Below are 19,299 nucleotides of genomic sequence, written 5' to 3'. Positions count from 1 at the left end.
GGGTAGACAGCTCTGGACCCTTACTCTCATAGGGAATGGGTTAATGAGGAAATTATACACACACACACACACACACACACACACACACACACACACACTCACATGAACACATATAAAAGTCTTCTAAATTCAGAATAAATAAGAAGCTGGGGGAATAAGGAGGGAGAAAGAATAAGGGAGGCATGAGGGGTATAGCAGTGTGTGTAGATTAACAGAAATGCCATAAAAATATATTAAGGACATATGTTAAGAAGAGTATTTTTTTAATTCAGAAATAAATGAGAGGGTAAGGGAATAGGGTGGAGGGAAAGGATATGGGAGGAGTTCTTGGAGGGGGGTAGGTTAAGGAATAAGAGAACAAGGTAGCAGGTACAAGTAAAACAGAAGAGTGAGGAGGGATAGGAATAGGGTGAGAAGAATACTGAAGAAAATAGGGAGGATGAAAATATGCAAGTAATTATACCTTAGAATGTGAGTGGGATAAATTTACTTATAAAATGGAAACTGGTAGCAAATTAAAAATGTGAATTCAACAATCTGTTGCTTTTGGGAAATGCTATAAAAATGAGGGACACACACAAATGTAAAATAATGGCCATGGGCAAAATTTATTATGTAAAAAGCAGGGATAGTAATCATGATCTTGGATGAAGTTAAAGCTAAAATCAGATTTAATAAAAACGGAAAATATGGAAGCTACATCATGTTAGTCATATTAATCAATAGTTTTAGACCATATAAAATAACAAGACAGCTAAAAAAAAGGACAATATACCTGTGAAAATGGATATAGGAACTATACAAATATAAAAACAGAGCAACAATGATACAAAGTTAGATCTAAATAATTGAAGTAATATTTATTGTTCATGGGTAGGTAAAGGTAATCTTATAAAAAAATGATATTTTTACCTAACTAATCAATTTATGTAATGCCATCCCAATTAAATTCCTAAAAATTATCTTACTGAGACAGAAAAAAGTAACAAAGCTCATTTGGAAGAACAGAGGGTTAGTAACATGAAGGAAAACAGGGCCAGGGTGGGGGAAGATTTGAAGGGATTGGATTTAGTAGTATCAGACCTTAAACCATATTATAAGGTGAGAGGAGTGTTGAAGTGTAAAATGGATAATTTTGATTATCTTAAATTAAAATTGTCCTGTCTAAAGAAAACCTACATAGCCACGAATAGAGGGAATGCAGAAAATTGGCAGAAAACTCTCACAGACAATCAACCAGAAAAAAAGTGATTGTGTTGGAATATTGTTGTGCTGTAAAAAATAATTAGCTAGTGAATTTAGAAAAAAAAAAACACATAGAAAGATAGACTTATGAAGGAAGATGCTATCCACCTTCAGAGAAACAGATGAAAAATGACAAAAAAAAATAGTCTTATATACATGCATTTGAGTGTAAATGTGCATAAATACCTATGTCTATGGACAACTATGTGTACATACATATACATGTATGGGTGTGTATATGTGTCTATGAGAGGGGGTTGTATGTGTAATAGCCATGCTTAACTATTGCCTTCTTGGAAGGGTGAATGTAGAAAGCACAATAAAGTAAAAAGTTCACAACAGAGGACAAAAGAAAACACAGAAGGAAGCAAAGAAATGATGGACAATTTTGAAAATAATGTGGCATTTATCATGTAGGTTTTCTTGAGCTGGAAATTTATTGGTTTATATTGAATCCTCTCATTTTCTGTTGTATACATGGCAACTTTTTTCTTTTCTCATTTTGTATTTAAATTTAAAATAAATTTAAAAACTAAAAAAAACAATAAAATAAAAATCAAGTATGAGGGGTAGAGGAAAAAATTGGCAAAAGAAATGAGAGAGAAGCAAGAAACTCATGAAAAAAGTCAATAATTTGGTAAAAGAGGCACAAAAGTTACTGAAGAAAAAAACACTTAAAAAAACAGAATAGGCCAAATGGGAAAAGAGAAACAAAAATCCACCAAAAATAAGAATTTGCTAAAATGTAAAATTGGCTAAATGGAAAAAAGTACAAAAGCTCACTGAAGAAAATAATCACTTAAAAATTAGGTTTTGGCAAGTTGAAGCTAATTACTTTATGATACACCAAGAAATAATGAAACAAAGTCAAAAGAATGTAAAAATAGAAGAAAATGGGTAATATCTCATTGGAAAAATAAACAACCTAGAAAAATAGAATGAGGAGAGATAATTTAAGAATTATTATAGTACGTGAAAGACAACATTAAAAAAAAAGTCAGGGCATCATCTTTTAAGGAATTATCAAAGAAAATTTCTCTGATATCCCAGAACCAAAAGGAAAAAGAGAAATGGAAAGAATCTACTGATCACTTCCTAAAAGACATAACAAAATGAAAACTCCCAGTAATGATATGCCCAAATTCTAGAGCTCCCCAGGAAAGGAAAATATATTGCAAACAGCCAGAAAATATAATGGAGCCACAATCAGGATCACATAAAATTTAACAGTCTCTATCTTAAAGGTGCAGAGAGCTTGGAATATGATGTTCTACAAGGCAAAGGAGCTAAATTACAACCAAGAGTTACCTACCAAGCAAAATTGAGCATAATTCTTCAGGAGGTGGTGGGGAGCAGGAATGGACATTTAAAAAAACAGAAGCTTTTCAAGCATTCTTGATGAAAAGACCAAAGCTGAATAGAAAAGTTGACTCTCAAATACAAGACTCAAGAGAAGCATAAAAAGACAAACATAAAAGAGAAATAACAATAGAGAATCAAAAAGATTAAAATGTTTCCATACCTTTATGAAAAGATGATACTGGTAACTCCTAAGAAGTTTTTCATTATTAGGGCAGTAAGGAGTATACATAAACAGAAGGTATGGGTGTGAGATGATTACGATGAGATGATTTTTTAAAAATAATATTAAAGGGTGAGAAAGATGGATGCCCTAGGGTAACAGGGAAGGGAGAAGAAAAACAAACAGAAAAAAAAAATTATCTCATACAAAAGAGATACAAAAGGAAAAATTTCTCCAGGGGTCGGGATAATGGCAGTAGGATGTGGTGGGCAATGTTTGAACCTTACTCTGTTCAGTATTGACTAAAAGATGAAATAATATAAGAACTCATTTTTGTACAGAAATCTATTTTATCCTATCCGTAAATAAGAGGGGATAAGTTAAGATAGTAGAGGGGAGGGGAGGAGAGGGGAGGAAAGGAGAGGAGAGGAGGGGAGGAGGGGAGTGGGACTGAAAGAAAAGGACAGATTATGAGGGGTAGTCATCCAAGCAAAGTAGACTTTTGACTAGGGACAGACTAAAGAGAGTGGAAAAAGGATAGGCAAGAGGGAAATAAGATAGATGGAAACAGACAGTTAATAATCATAACTGTGAATCTGAGCGGGATGAACTCACTTATAAAATATAAGCAGATAGTAAAATGAATTAAAAACTAGGCTCCACCAATGTATTTTTTAGAAGAAACACACTGGAAACAGAGAGACACATATAGAGTAAAAATAAAGGCCTGGAGCAGAATCTATTATGCTTCGGTTAAAGTTAAAAAAGAAAACACGATGTCAGACAGAGAAAAAGCAAAAATAGAACTTATTGAAAGAAATAAACAGGGAATCTACATTTTGCTAAAAATACCATAAAAAATAAAACAATATCAATACTAAACATATATGCATCATGTAGTATAGCATCCAAGTTCTTTTTTTACCCTTTCTTAAATAACAAAATATTCATATTTGATTTTTTTAAAAAGTTCATCCAGTATTCTGACACCCAATGCCAAACCTGTTGTCTAAACATCTCAACCATGATTTTTTGCTACCACCTGGTGGCAGCATACCTAAACTGGACAAGAGGTTACTAAACGGGGATATTTACTCCCTATAGTATAATATAACAGCAAGTGAAAAGTTTTGGATACTTAAAGCACCGTTATCACATCCAGGTTTTTTTTGTTATTTTCAGATAAAATGTAGTTACGAAAATTATAATAAATAAGAGTTTCACTAGGTATCTCTCTGAAAAACTGAAACTCAACATCCTCTATCATGCCTGAGTGCCCAGTATGATTTAGATGAACCTTTTTTAGCCCCAGGTTCCATTCAGCTCCAAAGAAGCTTGGTTTTAATCATCCAGGCTATATTTTGGGTCATATCACAAGACTTCAGAAAGTTTTCCAAATTAATCATTTACTGGAGGAGACATGTTTCTTCTTTCAATTATATTTTCATTTTAAAAGCCTTAACATTTTGACATTGAAAGAATTTTCTTATTAAGAAGCAGGCTTCTCTGTCATTTGGTGAGGTTCTGTATTGTTGAATAAGTTCCAAATTTTCATAAACCAATATGTCCTTAAGGATGGCTTCTGAGAAGCCTGAGAAAAGTTCCCAGGGTCTTCAAGGGTCCACAGAGATCACCTGATTCAACTCCTTCATTTTTCACCTCATTTTAAAAAATTAATTATTTATTTTTAGTTTTCAACATTTACTTATGTAAGATTTTGATTTCTAATTCCCCCCTTCCCCAAAAAGCATGCATTCTGGCATAGGCTAAACACACATAATCATATTAAACATATTTTCACATTAGTCATATTTTGAAAAAAAATCAGAACAAAAGGGAAAAATCATGAGAAAGTAAAAAAAAACAAAAACAAAAAAAGAGAAAAGTGTGCTTCTATTTACATTCAGACTCTATAGTTCTTTCTTTGGCTGTAGATAGCATTTTCCATCATGAGTCTTTTCTATTTATCTTAGATCATCGCATTACTCAGAAGAGCTAAGTCTAACAAAGTAGGTCATCATATAATGTTGTTATTACTGTACAAAGTTTTCTTCGGTTTGCTCACTTTACTCAGCATCAGTTTATGCAAGCCTTTCAAGGTTTTTCTGAAATTCAGCTGCTCACCATCTCTTACACAATAATAGTATTGACACCCTCTCAATTTCCAATTCTTTGCCACCACAAGAAGAGCTGCTATAAATATCATTGTACATATGGCTCCTTTTCCCTTTTTCATGATCTCTTTGGGGTACAGACGTTGTAGGGACATTGCTGGATCACAGGATATGCCCTTTGGGAATAGTTCTAAACTGCTCTCCAGAATGATTGGATCAGTTCAGAACTGTAACAGTAAGCAAAGTAGAATTTTTTGCTGTTTTTCTGGATTGAATTTTAGCCAATCAAATGCCTTTGATTGAGTCTTGCCTTTGATTGAATCAATCAAGAATCTTCTACTGGAAATAGTATATATATATATATATATATATATATATATATATATATATATATGCATGTGGGTGGGTGTGTTTGGGGGTGTGTGAGTATGTGTACGTGTGTGTGGGTGTGTGTATGTGAGTGTATGGGTGTGTGTAGGTGTGTGTGTTGATGTGTGGATGTGAGTGTGTGGGTATGGATGTGTGTGGGTGGTTATAAGTGAATGTGTGGGTGTGTATGTGTGTGGGTGTGTGTATGTGAGTGTGTGTGTGTGTATATACATATATGTATAGATAGATAGATAGGTAGATAGATAGATAGATAGATAGATAGATAGATAGATAGATAGATATACATAGTATTGCTTAGAGAAAGGAGAGCGAGAAGTAGAGCTGAGAGAGACATAAGGGAGCATGTGCAGCCTAGGGGAACTTGCTTGTGGGGAGGTCTAACAGAAAGAATGTTTGTGATCTTGGTGCTCTGTCTGTTGATCTGTGTTAATTCCTCAGACAGAAGTCCTTTCTCTTGGTCTTTATGAGTGAATAGTCCTGATGGCACTGGTAATGTGTATAAATATGGTTATAGGCCTTTCCAGCTTTGTTTTCTCAGAAATAGAAGCTATAGGTAGGAGCCCTTGGAGTCTGCTGTCAGGCAGAAGCAGGAAGACTTTGGAGTGAAAGAGTCCCTGTGAGCTGAGATAAGGAGCAGAGGCAGAGAACTTGTCTGTGTGAACCCAGGCATGAACTGGGAGTGGTTGGCCCATGGAGAAGGAGCAGTGGGGTTTGAAGTCAACTTTGACTCAAGATGAGAGAGGACTTTACTTGGACACACTGTGTATTGATTAAAGAGATTGTTCTTACAGGGACCTAGGGGTAGATTGTGTCATATTTTCTGTTATCCTTTAAAGATGCATCATGCTAGGGAAGACTCTAGTCTGGGACCCCAAAGACTTTGGGGATGCAATGATATATGCTATGCACCATATAGCATACTGATTGTTATGAGATACATTTATGTATTAGATGATATGTTTTGCTTAAGGTTGTGGCATTGAAGGTTATGCTTTACTTTATTTAACAGCATTGAGTTTATTGCTGAATAAATAGAAAGGTCATTATACTATGCGATTAGACCTTTAAAATTATTCACAGCAGTAGTCCTCAGGTGTGCCTCCATGATTGACTTTACAACAACTCTACCAATAACGCATTAGTGTTCCAATTTTCCTGCATCTTCTCCAACATTTATCATTTTCCTGTTTTGTCAGGTTAGTCAATCACATAGGCCTGATGTGGTATCTCAGAGATGTTTTGATTTGCATTTCTCTAATCAAAAGTGATTTAGAGCATTTTTCATATGACTATAGATAGATTTAATTTCTTCATCTGAAAACTTCCTGTTCATATCCTTTGACCATTTATCAACTGGGGAGTGACTTATATTCTAATAGATTTGACTCAGTTCTCTCCCTCCCCCCATATATGTATATATATATATATATATATATATATATATATATATATATATATATATATATATATATATATATATATATATATATATATATATATATATATATATATATATATATATATATATATATATCTGTCTGTGTGTATTTTTGTGTATATATATGTATGTATGTATACAGATAGATAGATATTTAGAAATGAGCCCTTTATCAGAGACACTGGCTATAAAAATTGTATACCAGCTTTCTGCTTCCCTTCTAATCTTGATTGCATCGACTTTGTTTGTATAAAAACTTTTTAAGTTAATGTAATCAAAATTATACATTTTGAATTCATAAAGTTCTCTTTCTCTTGCTTGATCATAAACTCTTCCTTTCTTCATAAACCTGACTGGTGAACTGTTACTTGATTTCCTAGTTTGCTTACAGTAACAGCTTTTAAATTGTGTACTTATTTGGAATTTATTTTGGGATACAGTATAAGATGTTGATCTGTGCCTAGTTTCTGCCATTCTGCTATGAAGTTTTCCCAGCAGTTTTTGTCAAATAGTGAGTTCTTATCCTAGAAGCTAGAGTCTTTGGGCTTATCAAAGAGTAGGTTACTATGGTCATTGATTACTGCATCTTGTATAATTAACCTATTCCACTGGTCCACCACTCTACTTCTTAGCAAGTACAAAGTAGTTTTGATGGTTTCTACTTTATAATACAATTTAAGATCTGGTATGTCTAGGTCACCTTCTCTTGTATTCCTTTTCATTAATTCCCTTGATATTCTGGATCTTTTGTTGTTCAAATTGAATTTTGCTATTATTTTTTCAAGCTTTATAAAATAATTTTTGGTAGTTTGATTGGTATGGAATTAAATGAATAAATTAATTTACATAGAATTGTCACTTTTATCATATCAACTCAGCCTACCCATGAGCAAATGGTATTTTTCCAATTATTTAAATCTGATTTTATTTGGGCGCAGGGCGTTTTATAATTTTGTTGATATAGATCCTGGGTTTGTCTTGACAGGTAGACTACCAAATGATTTATATTATCTGCAGTTACTTTAAATGGAATTACTGTTTTTATCTCTTGCTGCTGGACTTTGTAAGTAACATATAGAAACATATAGAAACCCACAGTGATTTCTGTGGGTTTATATTATATCCTGCAACTTTGCCTTAGCTGTTAATAATTTCAAGTAGTTTTTTAGTTGATTATCTAAATATGCTTTCCTCATTGCCTACTGTATTCCTTTAATTTATTTTTCTTCTCTTGTAGCTAAAGTTAACATTTCTAAGATAATGTTGAATAACGATGTTGATAATGGACATCCTTGTTTCACCACTTCTCTTATTGGAAATGCTTTTAGCACATCCCCATTACATATGTTTGATTATAGTTTTAAATAGATGCCTCTTACAGCATCCAAATTCTTAAAGGAAATGTTTTATGAGCTATAGGAAGAAGTAGACAGTAAAACTACACAGTGGAAGTCCTCACTTCCTACTTCATTAGAAAAGTTAGATAAGAGAGACCTCTGGAAAAAATTGAATAAGAATATAAAAAAGTATACATTTTTCTGAGTTGTACATGGCACCTTCATAAAAAATTACCATATATTAAGGCAGTTCATAATGTAATAGAAAATACGTTCAATAATTAGCCATGGAAAGATGGATTAAAAATTAATTGGAAACCAAATAATCTAATGCTAATGAATGAGAGGAGTAAAGAATAAATCATAGAAACAATAATTTCATTCAAGAGAATGACAATGAGAAAACAAACCAAAGTAGTACTTAGAAATCAAAGTCAATCTATAGGAAAAAATGATCTAAGTCTCTACTAACTAGAGAAATGAAAATTAAAAAATGTCTGAAGTGTCACTTCACACCAATCAAACTGGCTAATATCACAGAAAATGAAAATGACAAATATTAGAGGAGATACGAGAAAACTGGGACTGTTGGACTTGTGAATGCATCCAAGCATTCTGAAGAGAGCTTATAAAATTGTGCATACACTTTCATCCTCCACTACTAGGTAGTCCCAAAGAGATCAAGAAGAAAGGAACTACATGCACAAAAATATATATAGCAGCTCCTTTTATATTGGCAAAGAATTGGACATTGAAAGGATGTGCATTGATTGAGAAATGGAAGAACAAGTTGTTGTATGCGTTTGAGATGGAATACTATCATGCTATATGCAATGAGTTGCAGGTTGCTTTCAGAAAAACCAGGGAAGACTTTTAAGAATCAATGCGAAGTGAAGTCAACAGAATCAAAAGATCATTGTACACATAAACAGCAATATTTTATGATGATCAACTATGAATGACAGCTATTCGCAAAAGTAAAATGATCCAAGACAATTCTAAAGTACTTATGATGAAACATGCTTTCCATCTCCAGATAAAGAACTGACCCAATTTGAATCTAGATCATAGTACATTTTTAAATCTTCTTTATTTTTCTTGTGGTTTTTTTTTTCTGTTTTCCTTGGCAACATGGCTAATATAGAAATGTCTTTAGCATGGCATATAAGTTTTATGTTTGTGCGTATATGTATATATTATGTATATATGAGATCTATATCAAACTGGTATTTCTGATAATGACATCACAACATGAGAAGATATATGCTGAAGGGAACATCTCACAATCTGCCAATTTCCACATCAAGCTGATCAGCACTACTATTTCAAGAAGACCAGGATGTAATTGTTGTGACTCTATTGTCTTGACTCCTAGGAGAAGTTTAATCACATTGGCAAGGGTGCAAATTGAACCATTGATATAACCAGGACCCAAATGGTCATACTTTCAGTATTGTTACCAAGCTTTCTCAGCTATCAGAACTGTCTAAGTGCACACAAATTATTGACTGAGCATGATCCCTGTTGGAATTTTCATACGTTGCATACTCCTTACAACATTAAAAATGTGCTGAGCTTTGAAGAGTTTACTATTGCTTTACTGTTCTCGTCTTTTTAAGATGATAAGATAGAAATAGTCTAATAGCACAATCCTGCTATTATTCTTCTATTTAAGGTTCTATGAAGAAAAATTATATTAGTGAATAAAATTACTACTTTTTAATATAAGAAGACAAAAATTCCTCTTTTGTTGAATTGTTTAAAGATTTTTTGGAACAACTCCAATAATAGAAGGCACAATAAGAATTATATGAACCTTTACCTATTTCCACACAGTTTAAATTTGTTCCACTAGGTCTCTATATTTTGAAAGCTTTTCACTCCAAGCAGTTTGGAGATTGTGGATATTTAATCTGATTATAGCTGGTAAAAATATTGTTCCTCAGTTTTTTCAATTAGTGTTATATCTGGGTCATTGAAGATAACAATTTTGTCTATATCTATTCTCTGAATTCAATACAGTTCATTTGCTGAATTACCAAAGGACATTTTGAGATTAATATCTATAGTATGGGAAGTTGTCACCTGTCAGTTTTTAAATGATAACTTCTAATACATACTTTTAGCTACCCGATTGTCCTTTTCTAGGTATTTGACCAACAAAAATTTCTGAATTAGGAAAGAAAAACTCCTGGGACAAATCATTATTTTACTATTATTCTTTCATATTGAGTATACTGGAGACTTTTTTTCACCCAACATCTCATTTCTTCATCCTCTTCAATGCTTGTTGGGATATAAACTTTAATTATTTTTATAGTGTTTCATTGGTTTTCATTTGTTATGAGCGCTTGCTATTTTTCAGTGGTTTTAGTTATACCCAAGCTCTTTGTGATCCAATTTGGGGTTTTTGTGGCAGAGATACTGGAGTAATTTGCCATTTCTTTCCCCAAGAAACTGAGACAAACAAGGTTAAGTGATTTGTCCAAGTTCATACATCTAGGAAGTATGTGAGGCTAGATTTGAACTCAGGAACACAAGTCTTTCTGACTCCAGGTCCCACATTCTATCCATGTCCTAGCTTGCTGCCTTAACAAACTGTTAACATAATATTGTAGTTGTCTTTTGGCACACAATGTAAATAATTTCCTCATCCATCTCTCTGCCTGTGATCTTAACAAGACCTACACAGGATTTACATATCCAACTAAAAATGCAAAATACCATCTGCAGAAATAAAGAAAAAATCATTAATTACCCATGTATTCATTATTCATGACTAGACTGTAATAATACAGCAGTGGTGATTTACTATATCAATTAAACTACCTAAAGACTATTATGTAGAATTAGATAAATAATAAACTATTTGTCTGTAGTAAAAAAAAAAAAAAAAAAAGGATGTGAAATCTTAAGGGAAAAAATGAAAAAAAGCAAGGAAAAGGGAACTTAGAAAGAAAAAAGGACTGGATCTCAAATTTTGCTACAAAAGTCAGTAGACATAAGAAAATTTTTTATAGAGTTAAAAATGCATAGTAAACTAGAATTGGAGCCAATAAGGGCTTAGCTAAAATCCTCCCTCAGATATTTACTAGTTGTTTGAATCTAAGGAAACAACTTAATCTCTCTAGATCTCATTTTCCATATCTATAAAATAAAGGAGGTGGATTAATTGGCTTTTTTTCCCCAACTTTATACTTATGATCCTATGAAATTAGAATAAATTCATTGATCAATATTGAATCCACAGGTCAAATGTCAATAAACATTGGATGTAGTATGAACAGAGTTGTCACATTATATAGAGATATTATTATAATAAAAAATCCAAAAAAATCATACACAAATTTAGAGAGAAAATTAGATCACACATGAAAAATCTCTATGCCAAATGAAGAATCAATAAAATTCCTAAGATGATATGCTTCTTGGGATTAGCATCATATCCAAATTATAAAAAGAACAATTAGTCCAGTAGGCAAAGGAATATAGACACTTGGATAATCACAGATTGCTTACAAACTCCCCAGTAGGTTCTTCTGATATCTTTCAGCCTGAAAACTGGCAAAATTCACTTGAAAGGAAAAATAATCGGTGACATTTACAATAGAACAATGACAATTTCTCATTGTCAGACACAGCATTACTATCTGATCTAATACTCTCAATTTCTTAATAAGTAGCTATAGAATGAACACTCCCTAAGGCCATTGTGCCTGTGTATGTTAGACGCCTTATTCACAGTTCCTAGCACAATGCCTGGAACAATTTAGGGGCTTAATATGTGTGTGAGTATTTCTGTGTTTGTGTGTTTTGACAGGAGAGAGGGGAGAGAGAGAGAGAGAGAGAGAGAGAGAGAGAGAGAGAGAGAGAGAGAGAGAGAGAGAGAGAGAGAAGAAAGAGAGTGAATGAAGAGGAGGGGAAAGAGAGGGAAAGGGGAGTCAGGGAGAGAGAGAAAGAGGGAGTATACTTCCTGAAATGAATTTCCTAATAAGTATGTTTTGAATTTTCTTTTCTTTTTAAGAACAGTGTGAAGATACCTAAAATATGATTTTAAAGAGCTTTCTATAGAATTTATGACTGCTAAAATAGACTTAATTGAACTAAATTTAGGATTCCATATCCTCAAAAAAAAGAAAAAAACTTGAAGGAAGTCTCAGTTAACAACCCACTTCGGAAAATTATTTACCTTCTTTACTGAAAGAGTAAGTTGTATAAACTCTAACAGCAAACAGCCTTGAAGTTCCAGCCAAAAACTAAAGAATCCCAACAGGGTATCTTCTAAAGTTAGCATCCTTTTTCATTTATGATACTTCCATGGCTTTTGCAAAGTACTAAGACAAGATGCTTTATCAGAGATTGATTTGGGATTTTCTATCTTAGCAGCTGGACTCTGTATGTGTATGCTATAGCCATGTGGCATTGTTCAAAGCAATAGAGGTTTAGAAGTCCATCAAACAGGATGTTCACTTAGTGCTGTGTAGAATATGTTACACATTTAAAATAAGAAAAGTAGAGGAATTCCATCGGAAAGAGCTTGAAACCTGAGCCTGCAATCCTTTTCAAGAGCTTTATAATGCAGTCAGATGGAGATGAGAAATGTTCATTCTCCCAACTGTCAGCAAACACATGTATGAAGCTTAACTGGCTTCATAACCCCTTCAGGGCATTTTCCCTTTCCTTGTGTCTCCATTTTGCAATGAGTTTTAAGAAACAATAATGTTTTCAAGCAGTCTTCATCTCCCAGAATTCCTTTCAGATGGTTACATATACTTGTACAAACATACACACAGACACAAATATACATACATACACACATAAATATATATTCAAATAATAATAAAGTATATGCGTATATAAAGTATATGCTGTAAATTTCAGATTGATTTCCAACATAGTCAATGACAAATTAGTAAAAACAGACAAGTCCTCAAAATTTTTTAAACTTTGAAAAGAGCTAAATCCAGAAAAACACAGACTGGGCAGGCCCACATCTCAAACACTCTTCTGGTTCAATTGCTTTAAAACGTCTGAAAGAATATGTAACAGTAGAACAAATGTTTCCAGGTTCCTACTTTATAACATGGACAGATGAAAAGAGATGAGATAGTCTGATTCAGCTAGCCAGAATGTAGATTTATGATAATCAGTGATTCCCCACCAAAAAGAACCAGGAAGAGGTTTGACTATTCATCATCTCAAAATCCAGTATGAGGAATTATCCTCCCCTCTGCCTTAGAAGGAAGACAGACCTTTAACATTGCTTTCGCTATGAAAAACATTTCATTAAAATTGTTGTTACTTTTAACATGGCATGAATGAACAATGCTTCAAAGAATCACCATTTTTAAAACTTGTCATTTTATGTAGTTACATTAAAATAACTGTTCTCAATACTTTAGAGTTTTTCTTTGAAATGAAAAAAGTAATTTCCCCAGGTAAAACAGGAAAACCACATCTTTTGTTTTATATAAGGTTTGTGTGCTTCTGTTTGTTCATTCATTCAGGCATTTATTAAGTGCTATGAGACAGGTATTAGGGACATAGAGGTAAAGAGAAAACAGTCCCTGACTGAAGCAGTTTGTATTCTATAGAAGGAAAAATAAAATGTGTACACAAGGAGTGGGGATAACTAACAAGTAGAAGGATTTGGAAAGCCTCTTGTAGGAGGTAACTCTGGAGATGATCTTTAAAGAAAGCTAAGTATGCTAAGAAAGGATGATGAATAGGGATCGCATTCCATACAAAGGAAATGGAAAGAAAAGCAGAAAGACCTATTTGACTAGAATGGAGAGTAGATGAAAGGAAGCAAAGTCAATAAGCTTGGAAAGATAAGTCTGTGCCAGAATATGAAGGACTTTAAACTACAGAGGACTTTTTTTCATCCTAGAGTGAATTATTGGGAATTCTTGAGTAAAAGGGTGACATAGTCTGACCAGTGATTTAGAAATATCAGTTTGGAAGTTGGGCAGAAGATGGATTGGCAAAGGAAGAGACTGGAGACATGGAGATCAAGTAGAAAGTTATTTCAGTAGCCAGGGGAGAGATGATGAGTACCATAACTGTAGTGGTGACTGGACAAGTTCAGGCAAGGGGATGGATGCAAGATATGTGGATGTAGAGTCTACAAAATTTGTTACTAATTAGATTTGAGACATGAAGGAGATCAAAATACCATGGTTTTGAGACCATGCGACTGGAAGGATTGTGGAATCTTGGGGAAAAAAAAACAGAGAAGTTAGGATGGAGACTGAATTGGGAGAAAAAAAGTATTTCATTTTCATTTTGTACGTTTTGATTTTGAAAAGATACAGGATATTAAATTGGAAGTGTCCCTATGTCACAATTAGTATATAGGACTAGAAGTTAGGAAAAAGACTAAGGCTTCATATATGGGATGGGTAGATATTTGCTCAGAGATGATAATTAAACACATGGGACCTTATAACAATGAGAACAGCTAGGAGATTTAAATTGCCCAAGTTGTATTTCTGTGGTTTCAAAAGGGAAGAACAGAGCTTACTTTTGGTTAATGAGTGGATCACAGAATTCTATAGACTCATTCAAACATCTCCTTCATAAATTTTAAGTTTTTCTTTCAGAATTTAATTGTATTGAAGCAAAATTCTTAAAATTAGTTACCTCTCACATAGGGGACTCCTGATACAGAATACATAGCATATATTTTCAAAAGATGTCCAAACTGAGATATGGTGGAGACACTTCAATTCCGCATGCATACTTAGGCTCTTTCCACCAACACAGAAATGATATTGCATTATGTCTAAGATGTTAGACTGCCTAAACCACCTGTCCTAGGATCTGTATTTTTACTAATCTACTCCGTGTTGCACTTAGTCAGTATTATATAACTAGAATATTCAAGGAGATCATAGAAATAGGTGTGACCGAGGTGAGAGAAAGGGGAAAGAAAACCTTCCCTTTGAGAATCAGGACTGTCATCTCCAGTGGGGAGTGGGACTTTCATCTCCTATGGCAAAATTTCCTACCAAATCTTTAGCCTTCAGATAGAAGAGGAATAGTGTCTACTCATGTGTCTTGTACTACCCTCTTCACTCATCTCCAGCCCAAACTCAAGCCTCCTCAAAGTGGTTCCTTCCACTCAGTGATGAGTATTCTCATAGCTGGGCAGACCAGTGATTGTGAATCTCTGTAGGTCATCATTCCAACATCATTCTCCCTATCCCTCATTATCTAATTCCTTACTCTCATCCCCCTCCTTGCCCTTCCTACTTCATAGTTCTACACAAACACAACTCAGGCCTCTTCTACTATACACATTGGAATGCCTGTTCCATAAGCAACAAGCTTTCTTTCATCCTAAAACCTTTTCTCTCTGAGTCTTACTGACTCCTAGTGATTGCTGAAACCTGGGACAGCTAGGTGGTGCAGTGGATAGAGCATCATTGCAGGAGTCAGGAGGACCTGAGTTCAAATCTCACCTCAGATACTTGACACTCACTAGCTATGTGACCTTGGACAAGTCACTTAACCCCAATTGCCCCACTCTGGGTCAACTCCAGTCATCCTGATGAATATCTGGTCACTGGATTCAGATGGCTCTGGAGGAGAAGTGAGGCTAGTTACCTGCACAGCTCTCCCTCACTCAAAAAAACAAAGTCAAGTGCAAGTCATGTCGTTATTTCTCTAATGGTATGGTCTTCTTCAGCAACGAAGGACGAACGCACACTGAAACCTGGATCACCTCTGGTGAGGAAGCCTCCACAGCCTATCCTTTCAATAATTAACACAATTCCACTTATTCCCCCTTGCTCGCTGATTGAGGCTAGGGAGTTAGAATACTCTCTCCTCCCCATTGCCACTTCCAGGTTCTTCTACATTGTTCAATAGCTACTCTTTCTTTGAGGTTCATCCAATCCATCTCTACCACCTAATTAAAAAGCTGGTAGCATTTATTTGCAGACCTCCATATTACTCTCCTTCCTTCCTCCATGAGGTCAGCATCTGGCTTACAATTTTTCCTTCTTGCCCTCAGATTTGGAATTCAGCACACATGCTGAGTCTCCTTCCTCAGTTCCTCAATCTACTCACTCCCAATAAGCTACTCCTACTTCAGCCACACACAAAGTTAGCCATACTCTTGATCTTACCATCACCCGTAAGTACACCATCTCCATATTCAAGAATTCCAAAATCTCCCTATCTAATAATATTTTATTGACTTTCTACCTCTCCCTTTGCCTTCCCTTACCAAACCCTACCCTTTGCTCCCATTGTGACTTCCAACCCCTTGACTCCTTGGTTTTCAACATAGCCATAACCTCTGCACTAAGTATGCTTTCCCCCTTTCCCCTTCTTGACCCCTTAGTAACTGTTTACTGAGTGATTGTATGAGGAAAGATGAAAAAAAACATTGTCTACCTGTCCTTGCTTGTTTCATAGTTACCTACATATGTTTGACTGCCTCACTAAACTCTGACTAAGGACAACAGGAGCCATAGATTATCCAAATGTCATTATTTCCATCACACCTAGCATAGTGTTCTGAACAATATATGTGTATGGAGGAAATTCTTGCCTTTCTTATACACGTCTCTCCACTGTTCCCAAACTATAATTGTCTCCCTATTGACATTATGTATTAAGTACACCTCACAGTTGGCATACTTTCTATTATTCTAGAATAAGATGCATGGTCTTTTTGCCTGATATTCAATGCCCCCTACAATCTGGGGACAAACAATCTTTATTACTCACTTCTACATACTGTATATCATAGGCAAACTGAATTACTCTCTCACCTCAACAACACCCTCCATTTCTGCTCCTCTGCACCTTTATCAATGCCAGGAATGTCCTCCCTAATTCATTTGAGTATTGAATTCTAACCCATTTTTTAAAAGCCCAACTCAAATGCTACCTTCTCCACTGAGTTTTTTCTGATGTTTCTATCTATAATGACCTCCTTCATTATACAGCATTTGACTTTGTGCCTCTACAATGCATTTATCACGTACTGTAATGTCTTATGGCCTGACTTTTGTCTTTTGATATCTTTTTCTGCCTGACAATTCCAGGAAAAATGCCAGGAGCAGAACAGAAGTCTGTATATAATGTTTGTACATGTGACCAAGGACTTTGACACTGGTAGTCATGAAGGCTTATGGAAAATTATGTCAAAATTTGGTTGCCCAGAGAAGTTCATCAGTACTGTATGTCAATTTCATAATGGCATGCTTTCCCGGGTTCCCAGTCACCAATAGAGTGAAACAGTGCTGTGTGCTTGCTCCCATGCCTTTTAGCATGATGTTTTCAGTCATGTTGTCAAATGTTTTCAATGAGAATGAACACAATATCAACTACTGTATTGATGGTAAATTCCTCAATTTGAAAAGGCTATAAGCCAAGACCACATTGGAGGGAGTATTGGTGCATGATCTTCTGTTTGCAGATGCCTGTTCACTCGATGCAGCATCTGAAGCTAAGATGCAACCAAGTATGGATCAATTCTCTGCTGCCTGTGCTAATTTTGGCCTAATAATTAACACCAAGAAAACAGAGGCACTCCACCAGCCACCACCACATCATCCATATGTGGAACCATCAGTTAAAGCAAATGAAGAAGTTTTGAATTCTGTGGATAAGTTGACTTACCTTGGTGGTGTAATTTCTAGGGATGTACACATTGACAAAGAGATTGATACACGCATTGTCAGAGATAGCTCAGTGTTTTGGAGATACCAAAAAAAAAGTATGGGAGAGAAGAGGTATTAGACTGATTACCAGACTGAAGGTGTACAGAGCTGTTATGCTGATCTCATTGTTGTATGCCTGCACAACATGGACAGTCTACCAGCACCATACCAGGAAGCTAAATTGCTTCCATTTGAACTGTCTTAGGAAGATTCTGAGGATCACCTAGCAGGATAAAGTACTAGACACTGAGGTTCTTGCTCAAACTAAACTGCCAAGCATTCAAACTATGCTTCAGATAGCCCAACTCCAATGCACTGGCTACATTGTTTGAATGCAAAATGTACACTTGCCAAAAAAACTACTTTGTGGGGAACTTGTATGGGACAGGCGATCACATGGTGGTCAGAAGAAGAGATACAAGGACACTCTCAAGGTCTCTTGCAAGAACTTTGGATTTGATTTTATGACAAGGGAGACACTGGCACAGGGCCACTTAGCAGGAAATTCCCACATCAGAAAGGGTGCTGCACTCTATGAGCAAAGCAGAATTGAAACAGCACAATGGGAACATACGATGTACAAATTTGGAGTAACCACTCCAAATGTTCACACAGACTATTTGTGCCCAATATGTGGTAGAGTATTCCGAGTTCATGTTGGTCTGATCAGACACAGCTATACACATTGAAACTTCACTTTATCATGGTTACGTCATTTTGATCTTCTTAGAGAACTAAGGACAACAACCATTTTGGAACTTTAATATGCATGTATAGAAATTTAGTATACGCATACTTTTAATTTGTATGTGTGTGTGTTCATTCTTTGTTACTGAAGAAGACCATGCCAGGAGAAATGGCGACATGACTTGACTGGATTTTGCTTTGAGTGAGGGACGGCTGTGCAGGTCACCAGCTTCACTTCTCCTCCAGAGCCATCTGAATCCAGTGACTAGATACTCAACAGGATGACTGGAGATGACCCAGGATGAGGCAATTGGGGTTAAGTGACTTGCCCAAGGTCACACAGCTAGTGAGTGCCAAGTGTCTGAGGTGAGATTTGAACTCAAGTCCTTCTGACTTCTGCACTCCACTGCTCCACCTAGCTGCTTCTTTAATTTGTATATTATATATACAGATATATACATGTATGTATGTGTATGCAACACTGTACAATCCTGGCCCTCACTACCTAGAAAGCCAGGTATATTACATTTCACCTTCCCTCTACATTTGCTGGTATCCTTAATGGGGTTTGGGCATGTCTAGGTTCTTTGTCACTGATTCTATCCCACACCAATTTTATTCATCTACATATAAATCCAATAAATCCAAAAAGCATTTATTGTGTCTACTATATGTGTTAGTTAATGTGCTAAGTACTGAGGATACAACTCATACTTGCTACTGTCACAGAAGTTAAAGGGGAACCACACATCTATATGTGGAACTATCAGTTACAACAAATGAAGAAGTTTTGAATGCTGTGGATAAGTTCATTTACCTTGGTAGTGTGCCTTCCAGGGATATACACAGTGCCAATGAGATTGACAGATGCATTGCCAGAGCTAGCTCA

This window comes from Notamacropus eugenii, chromosome 3, assembly GCF_028372415.1.
Source record: "Notamacropus eugenii isolate mMacEug1 chromosome 3, mMacEug1.pri_v2, whole genome shotgun sequence".
Lineage (NCBI taxonomy): Eukaryota > Metazoa > Chordata > Mammalia > Diprotodontia > Macropodidae > Notamacropus > Notamacropus eugenii.
The sequence above is the reverse complement of the archived record's forward strand: the minus strand, read 5'-3'. Positions refer to the sequence as shown.